Below are 14,154 nucleotides of genomic sequence, written 5' to 3' on the forward strand. Positions count from 1 at the left end.
ATGCTGATTTTATCACAGTAGCCTTGTAGTATAATTTCAAGTCAGGAATAGTAATGCCACCTGCCTTCTCTTTATTGCCCAGAATTGCCCTTGAAAGCAGTTTTAGAGGGAAATCCATAGCTGTGAACTCACACATTAGGAAAACAGAACAGGAACAAATAAATATCCTAATGTTGCAACTCCAACATCCAGAAAAAAAGAACAAACCAAACCCAAAGTCCAAAGGGAAGAAGAAATAATAAAGATTAGAGCAAAAATTAATGGAGAAGATGAAAACTGTTTTAGGAATTCAAGAATCAAAAAGCTGGTTCTTCAAAAGATAAAATAAAATTGATAAGCCCCTACCTAACCTAATAAAAAAGAGGAGAGAAAAAATTCAAATACAAGCAACAATAAATAAAAAGGGTGTAATTACCACAGACACAGTGGAAATTCAAAAGATTATCAATAGCTAATTTGAGAATCTTTACTCTCCTAGAATAGAAGACACAGATGAAATGGCCAGATTCTTGCAAAGATACAAATTACTAAAACTGAATCAAGAATATATAACAACTCTCACTTACCCAACAAAAGCCAATGACACAAAATGTAATTTTAAAAAACTTACTGACAAAGAAAAGTCCAGGTCCTGATGGATTCACAGCTAAATTCTACAAGAAATTGCAGAAGATATAATCCCTATTCTCTTCAAACTCTTCAAAGAAATTGAAAAGGAAACAGTCCTCCCAAAAATCATTCCTGGAGGCAAGTATTATACTGATACCAAAACCAGGGAAAGATGCAACTAAAAAAGAGAACCACAAGCCAATCTCCCTCATGAACATAGATGCAAAAATCCTCAATAAAATCCTAGCAAATAGAATACAACAAATCATCAAGAAGATCATAAAACAGGACCAGGTAGGATTCATCCCAGGGATGCAAGGATAGTGTAATATACACAAATCTATAAATTTAAAGACACAATCTAGAAATGGGCATCCAAGAGGAACACACACTTCTCAGAGGACAAAATTAAAGAAGTGAATAAATATATGAAAAAGTGCTCCAGATCACCAGCCATCCATGAAATGCAAATTTAAACAACACTGAGATACCATCTCACAACAGAAGGAACAGCTATCATAAAGAAATAAACCAACAACAACTGTTGGGCTGTCTGTGGGGCATAAATAACTCTTTTCCACTGCTGGTGGGAATGTAGACTGGTGCACCCATTATGTAAATCAGTGTGGAGACTCCTTGAAAACTATAACTGAAAATTCCATTCAAACAAGCTATGAGCCTACTGGGAACTTTCCCAGAGGAACTGAAAACATCATCTCATAGTGATATATGTGTACCCTATTGTTCTAGCAGCACAATTTGTGATAGCCAAATCTTGGAAACAACCAAGATGCTCATTACCTGAGGAATGGATGAAAAAGATGTGATATTTTTGTACAATGGAATATTACTCAACTGTAAAGAATATTAAACCATAAGCCTTTATATTTAAGTAGATGCTACTTGAACATATACTTATAAGTGAAATAAACCAGACACACATGTGTAAAACTCATATAGTCTACCTAGTATAAGAACTCAGAAGAAGAAATACAAATAGAAAGGTATAACACAATTAAGAGTAAGCAAGAATTTGAGGATTAGACAACTAAGAAAGGGCAAGGAGAAAATGTAGGAAACATGACAGGGGCAAAGCCACACATTTCTATGCACAAGATGGTTAAGGCATTGATCCTGAGAATATTCAGCAGGATTTTGAAACTAGCAGTTAATTGGTAGGATTTTCACCCTGACTAACTATATATGCTGACACCTATGAACTAAGCAACTGCACTGAAGATAGCAATGGGTAATGGTAGGGTCATGCTTGGAATGTCTGTCATTCTGGTCTTCTAAATACATACTGCTTGTCATGACATACCAATTATTGCCATACTGTTGTTTAAGTAAATGTTTGCTTAAAAATGGTAATAAAAGAAAATAAGACACAAAAAAATGTCACAGGACTGTCCTGCCACAAAGCTGTATATGGTTATATTTCTAAATTTCTGTGTAAAAATATGTAATTTTTCATTCTTATTTTTTAATTTTTTTAATTTTTTAATTTTTTCTTCATATTCTGTAGTGATTTAAAGTTTAGCATATCAATACTTCATGGAAAATACATGTTCCATGTTATGCCTAAGAAGTTTGATATTCAAACGGACAGGTTAAACCTAACTGCATATGTTGTAGAATAATAATAATCTTCTGTTCTGGAGGGTTAACCACCTATGTTTACAGGCCAAAAATTAGAGAAAAAGAAGGGCTGCAAGGACAGCCAACATTTTGGCCATAGCCTTTCGAGGTCAATGAAGACTCAGGACATAGTGGAACCTGTACTTATAACAACATGTAACTCAGTTGTGTCCCAAATTTTCTGATCAAGGAGATTATGGGGCCACAGATGAAAGTGATTGATGACGTCAAGTGTGCCTAAAGAGAGTAACATGGAGAGAAAAGATTCTCTCAGGCTTTCACAGAGAGCAAATTGGTCAAGCAGCGACCATGACTCATCCACATTACTGACACTGACAAAGGTTCTACAAAGTGTGGTACAGGGTTTCAGGATAAATCCTGAGGGCACTTGACTGATCTTATCAGATACAAAAGTTACATTTCTTGTTACATAGGTCTTGCTTTATCTTGGTCTTAACCATCCAGCAGAAAGGTAAAAAATAAAAAATAAAAAACGTATAAGGGGTAGACCATGTTGGTATGCTAATCTGTAAAGTGCTCAGGTCAAAAATTTCTGACTTTGCCAGTCCTGTGGATGACCCACTACTATTATGGACTACTGGACTATATTGGAGTATTTTGCTGTATTCATTCATGTACAATATTTAAATGGCAATGGAATACCCTTCTTTGACACAACCAAACAAAAAAAGGAGATACAAATGAATGAGATTTTTGTATCTGTACATACAAAATAGTTAGGATAGATATACAGCTACTTTCTCTTAATTCAATGAGAAGAAAGATTTGTACTGATATTGTTTAGACAAGATATCATGTCAGCATCTTGTACTATGAATAACCACTAAGAAAATAACTATATGCAATGTATTTATTATTGCAACTGTCCTACTAATCGATTTTGAAACTCTCTCATTGCTGTTTCTCAAAAAAAATATTTTTTGAGAAAGAAAAGAAAAGAGCAAATAGCAAAGGGAAGGGCCACAGCAGTGGCTGCTAGGTAGCCTCTTTCCCCTCCCTACAACGTAATGTAGATTGCTCACCTGAGATCAGGTGTAGCATTGATACCCATAATTCCAGCACTGTATCATGAATTAATCACAAACTCTAGAAGCCTGCATGAGGATTTCGTGGGACACCTAGACCCAAACCATAACATTCCACCTTGGCCCACCAAAGACTCATGAACACCCCTTTTATGCAAAAGACATTTTAACCCATCTCTAAGAGTTTCCAAAGTCCTAACAGTTTCAGCATGGCTCTAAAGTCCAATTCTGAAGTCTTCTCAGAATTGAAGATCAAAGGCAAACTCTTACCTGTGAGCCCTGGGATAAATGAAAAGTTAAACACTTCCAACATTCAGTGTCACAACAAAAACTTCCCATTCCAAAAGGCACAAAGAGCAGAATACAAAGCATTGGGACCAAAAGAAGCCCACAATCCAGAACAGCAAGCATTAAGTCCTGTAGTTCCATGTTGAAAACCCAAAACAGTCTGTGGCAGACTGAGAGCTTCATGTTGCCCCACCTCTATGGCACTTTTGGTGGTAGCTCTCATGGTTTCTCTTAGGCTGACTATATCTCCTCCTTGCAACTTTCCTTAGTGATCCACATTTCTATCTTTTCTAAACTTCTGTGGTCTCCACTACACTGCAGGCTTTTCACTCACAACTTCACATACTGCCCTCCCAGTGGCACACTGCCTGGCTTCCTAGGTCTTCTAGGATTTAGGTAAAAGCCTTCTTAACCTCAGAACTCTTGTATTTGCCTGCACCTAAAACCAATTCCCTGTGGATGATGAAAAGGTCTAGTACCAGGTGGAGCAGTATCCAGGCTTTCTCCTCTCTTGGCTGTAGGGGACAAGTGCCTGTATTGCTGCTGATCATTCTGCCCTTTATTTTAATGAACAAAATCTCTACACTGCTGTCATTCTGGAACATAGTGCTCTGTGGCTTTCTCCTCAAAGCAAAGTCTCACTTTTACAGTTTTGAGGATGAAAAGGGTGGAGATTTGCTTCTTCTTGTGATACCCTCAGGCTATCTTTTCTATTATCTTGTTTCTTTTCGGCAATGGAGATCCTCTCAGCTCCATATTTGAAGTCCATAGCTTTATTGACACTTCCTTTCTGGCAAAAATTCACATTTTAAGTCATTCTTTTGGGTTCTTTGCTCTTGATTCTCAACATAAATCTGACTGAAATTCCTCAGCCATAGCCATGCCACTGCTTCAACATTTGACTACCTTTAAATTTCTTTTGCAAGATTAACCAGTCAGCTATACTTAGCAGCAAAGAGAAAAGGGAGGGGCCATAGCAATGGCTGCTATCAAGCCTCTCTCCCTTCCTCATATTGAATTGAGGCTATCTGCCCCAGGGCAGGTATAGCACCCACACCCATAATCCCCAGCCTTAGATCATGAATTAATCACAAACTCTAGAAGCCTGCCACCATATCACTGTATGAGGCTGGGGGGGGGGAACAACTAGACACAAACCATAACAGATCCTTTCTAAATTACAAAGTCACTCATTACTGGTATCCTCCACATCCTTCTTTTTATGCCATAGACCTTATTATATGATATGTCAGCAATTAGTTTCATATGAATCCATGATACATCAATCATGGCTAGGCAATTGGGAAACTACACTTTTAATTTCTTTTTATTTAAAAGAGAATAAAAAAGCAATAAAAAATACAGAATTTCAAACAAGATGGCAGGAAATTAACAGTGGCTGTGATATTGCATACTATTATCTTTAAAGTAGTTGCTCAGATTACCAGACATAAGCTTACAAAATTGATCAACTAAGCACTAAATGCTTCTTTCAATAAACAAATAGAAATTAGTAGTACATATCTTAGCATAATATATACATTCTCTGTTTTTCTTTCCCCACATCCCAGTTGCTCTTTCCTTTAAAAAAAACATAAAAATGAAATTGAGTTTCAAAACAAGTTATTAAGACAATTACTATAGTTGTTACATTGCATACTTTTGTCTTCCCAGTAGACATTCTGAGTAGCATATATAGGCATGATATCTTGTCTATACAATATTAGCACAAAACATTATTTTAAATGAACTAAGAGAAATTAGTTGTATAACAATCTTAACTATCTTGTGCATACAGATATTTTTTTCTTTGTTCCTTTCTTATGTTTCCTTTTTCTCATTACAGTTTCTTCCCAATTCACAATACCATTTGTACATTTTGGATTTTACTTGTTCAATTTTTGACACTAGTGAGACAATACAATGATTACATATATAAGTCTGATTTATTTCACTTATGAGTAAGATCTCAAGTTGCACCCATTTACCTATACCAGGTTCCATTTTATCATTTTTTATGGCTGAGTAATAATTCATCATATAAAAAATACATCTTTTTAATCCATTCTTTGGTTGATGAACATTTAAGTTGTTTCCAAGACTTAGCTATTACAAATTGTGCTGCTATAAACATGGGTGCACATGTATCATTGCAGTATGATGATTTTAATTATTCTGAGAAGAAACCCAGAAGTGTACCTTCAGGGTACCTTTGAGTGTCAAATCAGACCTCTAATTCTATCTGATCTCCACAGTGGTTGTAGCAGTCTGCATTCCCACCAAGAGTGTAGAAGGGTTTCTTATTTCCCACAGCCCTTCCAGCACTTGTTATAAGCTGACTTTTTGATGATAGCCATTTTTTCTGGTCAAAGGTAGAATCTCAATGTTCTTTTAATTTCCATCTCTTGAATGGCCAATGCTGTTGAACAATTCTGAAATGACCAATGATGTTGAACATTTTTTCAGATATTTATTTGCCATTTATATTTCTCCACCTGAGAAGCATGTATTCATCTCACAAACCTGTTATGTTTTGGGTCTTTGAATTTGAGGGGTCTGAATTTTTTGTAGTTTGTTTTGTTTTGTTTTGTTTTGTTTTGTTTGTTTTGTTTTGTTTTGTTTTGTTTTGTTTTGCTTTGCTTTTTGGTACTGAAGACTGAATTCAGGACCTTTTGCTTGCCAGGCAGGTACTTATGCCACTGAGCTCTCTCCTCAACCCTCAATTCTTTATATGTTCTGGATAGAAGTCCTTCATCTGTGGAACAACTGGATATTTTCACACTCACTGGATTGTCTTTTCACCATATTTGTGGTTTCTTTTATTGTTATAAAGCTTTCTCACACTATAAGATCCCATTTGTTGATTCTTTGTAAGATTTGTGGTCTAGAATTTGTTCATGAAGTCTCTGCCTTCACCTCTATCTTCAAAACTTCTACCTATTTTCTCTTGCAGTAAATCTAGCAGTTTTTTATTTTGATATTTATATCCTTAATCCATCTGGACTCTAGTTAGTGTTTGATGATAGATCTGGGTCTAGCTTTATTGTTTGTGTGTGGAAAGCCAGTCTTTACAACACCATTTATTAAAGAGGCTATCATTCTTCCGGTGAACATGTTTTGTTCCTTTGCCAAAGATCAGGTGGCTGAGTGTTTGGGGTATGCATCTGCATTTTCTATTTTCTTATACTGATCCTCAGTTCTTCTAGTTGCCAATATCATACTGCTTTCATCAGAGCAGCTTTGTAGTATAATTTCAGGTCTGCAATTGTGATGCTTCATGCCTTACCTTTGTTGTCCAGAATTGCTTTTGCTATTTTACATTGTTTTCAGTTCCCAATGAATTTCAGGAATGTTTTCTCTAGGTCTCTGAGGCATATTAGTGATATTTTCATTGGGATCATATTAAATCTGTATGACAGTTTTGGGAATATGGAAATTTTCACAACGTTGGTTCTTCCTACCCAAAAGAAAGGAATATTTTTCCATTTTCTAATATCTTCTTCAATCACCTTTTGTAGAGTACTATAATTTTTACTGTACAGACATTTTATATCCTTTTGTTAGATTAATTCCTAAGTATTTCATTTTTTGGATGATTTTATTTTTGGCATAACCAGGGATTGAACTCAGACCCTTGCACTTGCCAAGGAAGCACTTGCTCTACTGAGCCATCTTTCCAGCCCCTGGATGATATTGTGAAGGGTTTGTTTCCCTAATTTTTCTCTCTGTGAGTTTGTTACTTGTGCATGGGAATGTTACTGAATTTGAATGTTAACTTTTATCTCTCTATACTACCAAATTTGAATATTAAATCTAGAAGTCCTTTGGTAGAAATTGTGGAATCTTCTATGTAGTTTTGAGGATTTTATATCTTCTACTGTATGTAGAGTATCATGTCATTTGCAAATAACAATAATGTACCTTAATTCTTTTCTATCCTCTATTTTATTTGCTGTCCTGGTATAATAGCTCTGGCTAATGTTTTCAGAATTATGTTGAATAGCAGTGGTGATAATGGACAACATTTTCTTGTTACTGTTTTTAAAATAAAAGCTTTCAGGTTTGATCGTTTAATATGATCTTGGCTGTTGCTTTGTCATAGATTGTTTTATAAGATTTAAGTAAAAATCATCTATTTCAATTATCTATAGGGTTTTATCATGAGTAGGTGCTGGACTTTGTCAAATATTTTTCTTCATTTATTGAGTTCATCATATTTTTTTGTCCTTGGTTTTCTTAGTATGATGTATCACATTTACTGACTTACATATGTTGAAATAACCATGCTTTCCAAGTATGAACCCTAGTTGGTAATATGAATAATCCTTTTGATGATATGATATGTTCCATTCTGTTTGCCAGTATCCTTATTTATTTATTTATTTATTTATTATTCAATTTATTTACCTATTTATTTATTTACCATACAAGGGATTAAACTCAGGACTTTGTACTTGCCAGGCAGACACTTATTCTACAGAGCTATCTCCCTAGGACTTGTTTGCCAGTATCTTACGAAGGATTTTTGTATCTATGTCCATTAGGCAGATGGGCCTGCAGCTTTTTACTTGGTTGATGGTTTCTGGTTTTGGAATCAGAGTAATATTTGCTTCTAGGAATAACTTTAGAAGTACAGCTTACCTTTCAATTTCTTTAGAGTTTTCACATCAATGGCATTGAGTTCCCTAAGATTCTTGTGGAATTCTACATTGAATCCATCAAGGCTTAGGCTTCTGTTTGTTGGTAAATTTTTAGTTACATTTTCAATTTCATTGGTTGATATTGTGTTATTTAGAATTTTTGTACCTTCTTGATTTGCTTTTTGTAATTCAGTTACATTTAGGAACCTATCCGTTTCATCTGTTTTCCACCCTACTAGAATATAGGTTCTGACAGTAGGTACTACTGATTTCTGGGATTACTATGGAATCTGTTGTAATTTCCTTATTCTCATTCCTAATTGCTTGAATATGTACTTTCCTTTTTTTTTGATGAGGTTGGTCAGTGATTTATCAATTTTATTTATTCTTTCAATGAACCAGATTTGATTCATTGATTCTTTGTATTATTTTCTTAGTCTTTATTGATTTCTGTTCTTTTTATATAATGTGCTCCCTCTTATGGGCTTTGGGTCTGATTTGTTCTTTTTTGTCTAAAAGTTTGCGGCTGTTTATTTGATTTTGTTGTTTTCCTGATGTGTGAGTTCATTGCTATAAATTTCCTTTATAAGACCACTTTAATTTCACCCCTTAAGTTTTGGTATGTTGCATTAGTATTATCACTGAATTATACTTAGTGTTTAACTTCATATTTATTTACCTCTGAGACCTGTTTGGTGTTTAGAAGGGTGATGTTTAATTTCCATGTGTTAATGTAGTGTTTGTGGTTTCTTTTATTGTTGACTTCCAGTTTCATTGTGATTTGTTCAGAGAGTATGCATGGAATTATTTCAATCCCTGTACATTTACTTAAACATATTCCATCAGGTAATACATGTTCTACTTTGGAGCAAGTCCCACATGCAACTTAGAAGAATGTGCATTCAATGTTTTTTGGGAGGTGACATTTTGTAGACATCTACCAAGTCCATTTGTTCACAGTCTTGGTTTAATTACAGCATTACTTTATTGTTTGTTTTTGTTTTGTTTTGTTTTGTTTTGGTCTAGTTGATTTATCCATTTGTGAAAGTGGGGCATTAAGATCCCTTCCTAAAAGTGTGTTAGTGCTTACTCAGTTTTGTAAGTAAAGATGTTTTAGGCAGTTGGGTGAATCTGTGTTTGGTATATAAATATTTGTGATTGTTGTCTCTTCTTGGAGTTTTTCCTTAACCAATATGTAGTGGTCTTTGTCTCTTTTGATGAGTTTTGGCTTAAAGTTTTCACTGTCTACAAATAGAATAGCTACTCCTGCTTTTTTCTGGATTTCTGTGGTATGGAGAATTGTTTTCCATAAGTTGACCTTTAGTCTATGAATTTTTTTATGCTTAAATGTGTTTCTTAAATGCAGCATATCATTGGATCTTGCTCTTTTTTATCACCTACATAAGAATTTTATTTTCATACACACACAAAAAAAAAACTCCTCAGAATGGTCCTTCAGCATATGAGCTAAAACACGAATTCTGATTTGGACTATGGACAATTCCACCCAACACTTAGAAAAGCAAAGGAAGTGTATTCTACTGAGCCATCTCCCCAGCCCCTAGACTACTAAATGCTCTTTTCTGATACAGGAAGCAACTACAAAATCTTTATTTATTTGTTCAAAATAACCAGTGCTATAGATGCAAAACAAACAAAAAACAACAACTCCCCAAAATACTACTTTCAAAACAGACATATTAAACTTGATTTTCAATAGAATTTTTCCCACACTAGTAAATCAAAACCAAGACCCATAATATATATATATATATATATATATATATATATATTATTCATTCAGGATCAAGACCTCTAGCAAAACCTCTAGGTTTGTCAGCAGCATCTCTTTTTTTTTCTTTGATTTGCTGTCATCAGATTCACTGTCAGATAAAGATTTTCTTTTTGTATCATCTTTTTCTTTACCAGCTTTTTGCAAATTAAGAAATGCTTCAATTAACTCTGGACAATCTAAATTTTCTTCAGTTTCCCATATATTATTTGTGGTCATACCACCCTGGACATGCCTGATCTCATCTGATTTCATAAACTAAGCAGGGTTGAGTCCGGTTGGTACTTGGATGGGAGGTTCCCATGTATTGTCAGCATCTGTAAATCCCTTCTACTTCAGAAAATACTCCACCTTCTCATTTACTCCACGTTTGTCCAGTACTTTTTCTACCACAAACTCTTTAGGTTCTGCTTCCTCAACTTTTTTGCTTTTCCTGTTTTGTTTCTTTTCCATTTTTTGCAATGTAGTTTTATTGAAGGCCATTTTTTACTGCAGACTTAACAAGCTATTATGTTCATGTGCCACGACTGTGCCTTGAATCTTGCCTCTTGATCCATTCTGCTGGTCTGTTTCTTTTGATTGGTGAATTGAGATCATTTATGTTGATGGTTATAATATATATATATATATATATATATATATATATAATTATTTTGTCATTTTTTATTTTCTACTTCATTCTGTTTTCTGTATTGATGCTTTTGGCTTTCCAATATGAGATAGCCTTAATCCCTGATGTTGAGGCTTTCCTAGGAGATATATTTTCCTCTGGAAGTTTCCTTGTGCCAGCACCACTGTCCCAGGGCAATAGAATTAGACCAGATATGCACTTAGACTCCTCTCTTTGATACCACACCCACTGATCTCCCAGGCACTTCCTCCAGTCTTACTGCTGGAGCCACCATCCCAGGACAATGGGTGTAGGAAAGGGTGCAGGGTGTGGGCTTACACTCCTGCTGGTACTGCCAACCTGGGGCAATAAAGGAGATGCAGTGTGCCAGTTTATACCCTTCTGCTGGCACCACCTTCATTCTTTCCACCAGAACCACTATTTGGAACAATAGAGGGGTACAGATTATAGACTTACTCTTCCTGTTGGCACTGGTGACTGGGGGCAAGGGAGCTCATACAGCTATACTGTTAATTTTTATTTCATTTTAATTTTAAACCTAATGCATGCTACTATCATTGGAAAAATGTGAAATAACTTGAGTATGTAAATTACTTTGTTAATATAAATTTTGTAAAATCTGAACAAAATGCAATTATTCTCTGAACAAAATGCAATTATTCCTGATAAAAATTTAATAATGTAAAATATCTCCTTAATTTTCATGTGGATAATATTAAAATCATAAAATGTTTTTAAGATTTCACTCTAAAAATAATTAAAATGTCTCCTTAATTTTCATGGGGATAGTATTGAAGTGATAATACTTCCAGTAGATTCAAAATCAGTTGTTAAAATTAATTGTACCTGTTTCTTAATAGTTATTAGAAATTTTATAATTACATATATAGCTTTTATTATATTTTATTATACAAAAATGATCTAGACAAAATAGATATGATACAATAAGAAAATGAAGGTGCTCTTTCTATACTTTACTTATAAAATATATTGAGTTACTAAAAGCAGCACAAGTCAGTAAATATTTTTCAACTTGGATTGGGTCCATAAGACCAACTTTTACTCAGTCAGAAATTGTTAAAATGCTTTCTTAAGGGTAAAACAAAAAAGCTTCCATGCAGTATTTGATTTCATTTTGAATATATGCCAGTATTCCTCTTAGCTAGACAGTAAGCTCCTTGAGACAGAGCCCAAGTGCTTTACCCCTTTGAATCCCAACCTTGCCTGTCTGAACAAGTATTAGGCCCTCAATAAATACTTGTCAGTTAATTTCCAGAAACCTTTCTGTATAAAAACTGAAATGTTCCCTGTCTGTGAAAAGTGTTTTATTTGAAAGGCTGAGCTTTTATTCTCTAATGTTGCTAGGTTGACTGGAAATCAAAGTATCATTATTTTCTGTTCCTGTCTAGAAACGTAGTTATTGTTTGGAGCCTCATGGACTATAAAGCTGTTATTTAAACCAAAGCCACATTTAAAGTAGATTATTGGAAAGAATATAAAGGAAGTCTATATTTGTTTCATGAGGAGTTTCCTCAAGGATTATTTCAAAAATTGGAATTTTTCAATATTCTTGAATATTGTGAAAACAGCATCAAAATTTTATAATGTTCAAGAAAATAGTGTATTTGGATGGCTTCAAGTTTAGAATAACAAACTATGTTTTGTGAGTGGCAAGATTTTCTTTGGATATTTATGGCTGAATAATATTTCATTACATAATATACTATATTTTCTTTCCTGATTCATCCACTAACAGATACTTACATTTTATCATATTTTGGCTATTGTAAATAATTCTTCAATGATTGTGGGAGTATAGATATATGTCTTTCTGGAACTAATTTTATTTTCTTCAGAAAAATACTCAAAGGTGGAGTTGTTGGATCATATGATAGCTCTAAATTTAATTTTTTTTGAAGAACTTTCATAGTGTTTCATAAAATGGTTTTAGCAATTTACATTATTGCTACTAGTGTACAAAAGCTCCTTTTCTTCCACTTCTCCACCAAAATTTATCTTTTCTTTTGAACATGGTTGTGTTAATGAGTGTGAACAAACATTTTGTTGCGATTTGGATTCAAATTTCCCTGATAATTAGTGGTGACCTTTCTCTGTATCTGTTGGCCAGTTGTATATCTCCTCTGGGGGGAAAATTTTTCTCATTCTTATTTGGAGCATTTTACTGTGTGTGATTTTGTTGATTACTTCCTTATTTGTTCTGCACTGTAATGTGACTTAGCTCCACTTCTTTTTTTTTTTTTTTTTTTTTTTTTTTTTCTTATTCAAAAACATCATTGTCAAAACCATTGTCAAATGGCTTATCTCCCAGGCTTCTTTATAGGAGTTGGCTTCAGATCTTATGTTTAAGTCTTTAATCAACTTAAGGCTAATACGTATAAGTGATATAAAGATAGGGGTCCAGACTTTGTTGTTTCTTTGTTTGTTTCTTGCATGTTGAAATTTTCAACACCATTTACTGAAGAGGTTATCCCCAACTCATTGGGTATCCTTGGTGTTTTTGTCAAAGAACAGTAGATCCTGTAAGTGGTATTCTATCCAAAAACTCTTTACCTATACCTAAGATTTCGAGAATTTTACCTGTTTTAACTTTCAATAGGTTATGTGTTTCTGATTTACTATTTTGTTCTTTGATATTTTTTCATTTTATTTGTATATAGTGAGAGATATAAGGCTAGATTCAATCTTCTGCATACAGATAGCCAGTTGTTCCAACACCATTTATTAAAGAGGCTATCATTCCTCCCATACATACTTCTGGGCTCCTTATCAAACATTAGAAGTTGAATGTACCTGAGGTTGTTTCTACATCTTCTGTTCGGTTCCCTTGATCTCCATATGTTTTTGTGCAAGCACCATGCTGTTTTTATCACAGTAGATTTGTAATATAACTTTAGGTCTGTGGCAGTGATGCCACCCACGTAGCAATTTTTTTAATCCAGAATCATTTTTGCTACTATGTATCTGTTCTGGTTCCATATGAATTTTAGGAATGTTTTCTCTAGCTCTATGATAAAAACTGCTGCAAGTTTGATTGAGATTGTATTGAATTTGTATACCAATTTTGCATATATTGCCACTTTGACTGTATCAGTTCCACCTATCCAGGAACAGGAAATATCTTTCCTTTTTCTGATATCTGCTTCAATTTCCATTCTTAAAGTACAGTAGTTTTCTTACAGAGGTCTTTTACTTCACTGTTTGGGTAATACCTATGATTTCTGTTTCATTTTTTTGGTGCTATTGTGAATAAAACTAGAAATTAGCCTCAAACTCTTCCATGAAATTGAAAAGGAAGCAATCCTCCCAAAATCACTACTGGAAACAAGTTTTATACTGATACCAAAACCAGGGAGAGACGCAACTAAGAAAAAGAACTGCAGGCCGATCTCCCTCATGAACATAGATGCCAAACTCCTGCATAAAATCCTAGCAAATAGAATACAGCAAATCATCAAGAAGATCATACACCATGACCAGGTAGGATTCATC

This window comes from Octodon degus, unplaced genomic scaffold, assembly GCF_000260255.1.
Source record: "Octodon degus isolate 3935 unplaced genomic scaffold, OctDeg1.0 scaffold00046, whole genome shotgun sequence".
In the NCBI taxonomy this organism is placed as follows: domain Eukaryota; kingdom Metazoa; phylum Chordata; class Mammalia; order Rodentia; family Octodontidae; genus Octodon; species Octodon degus.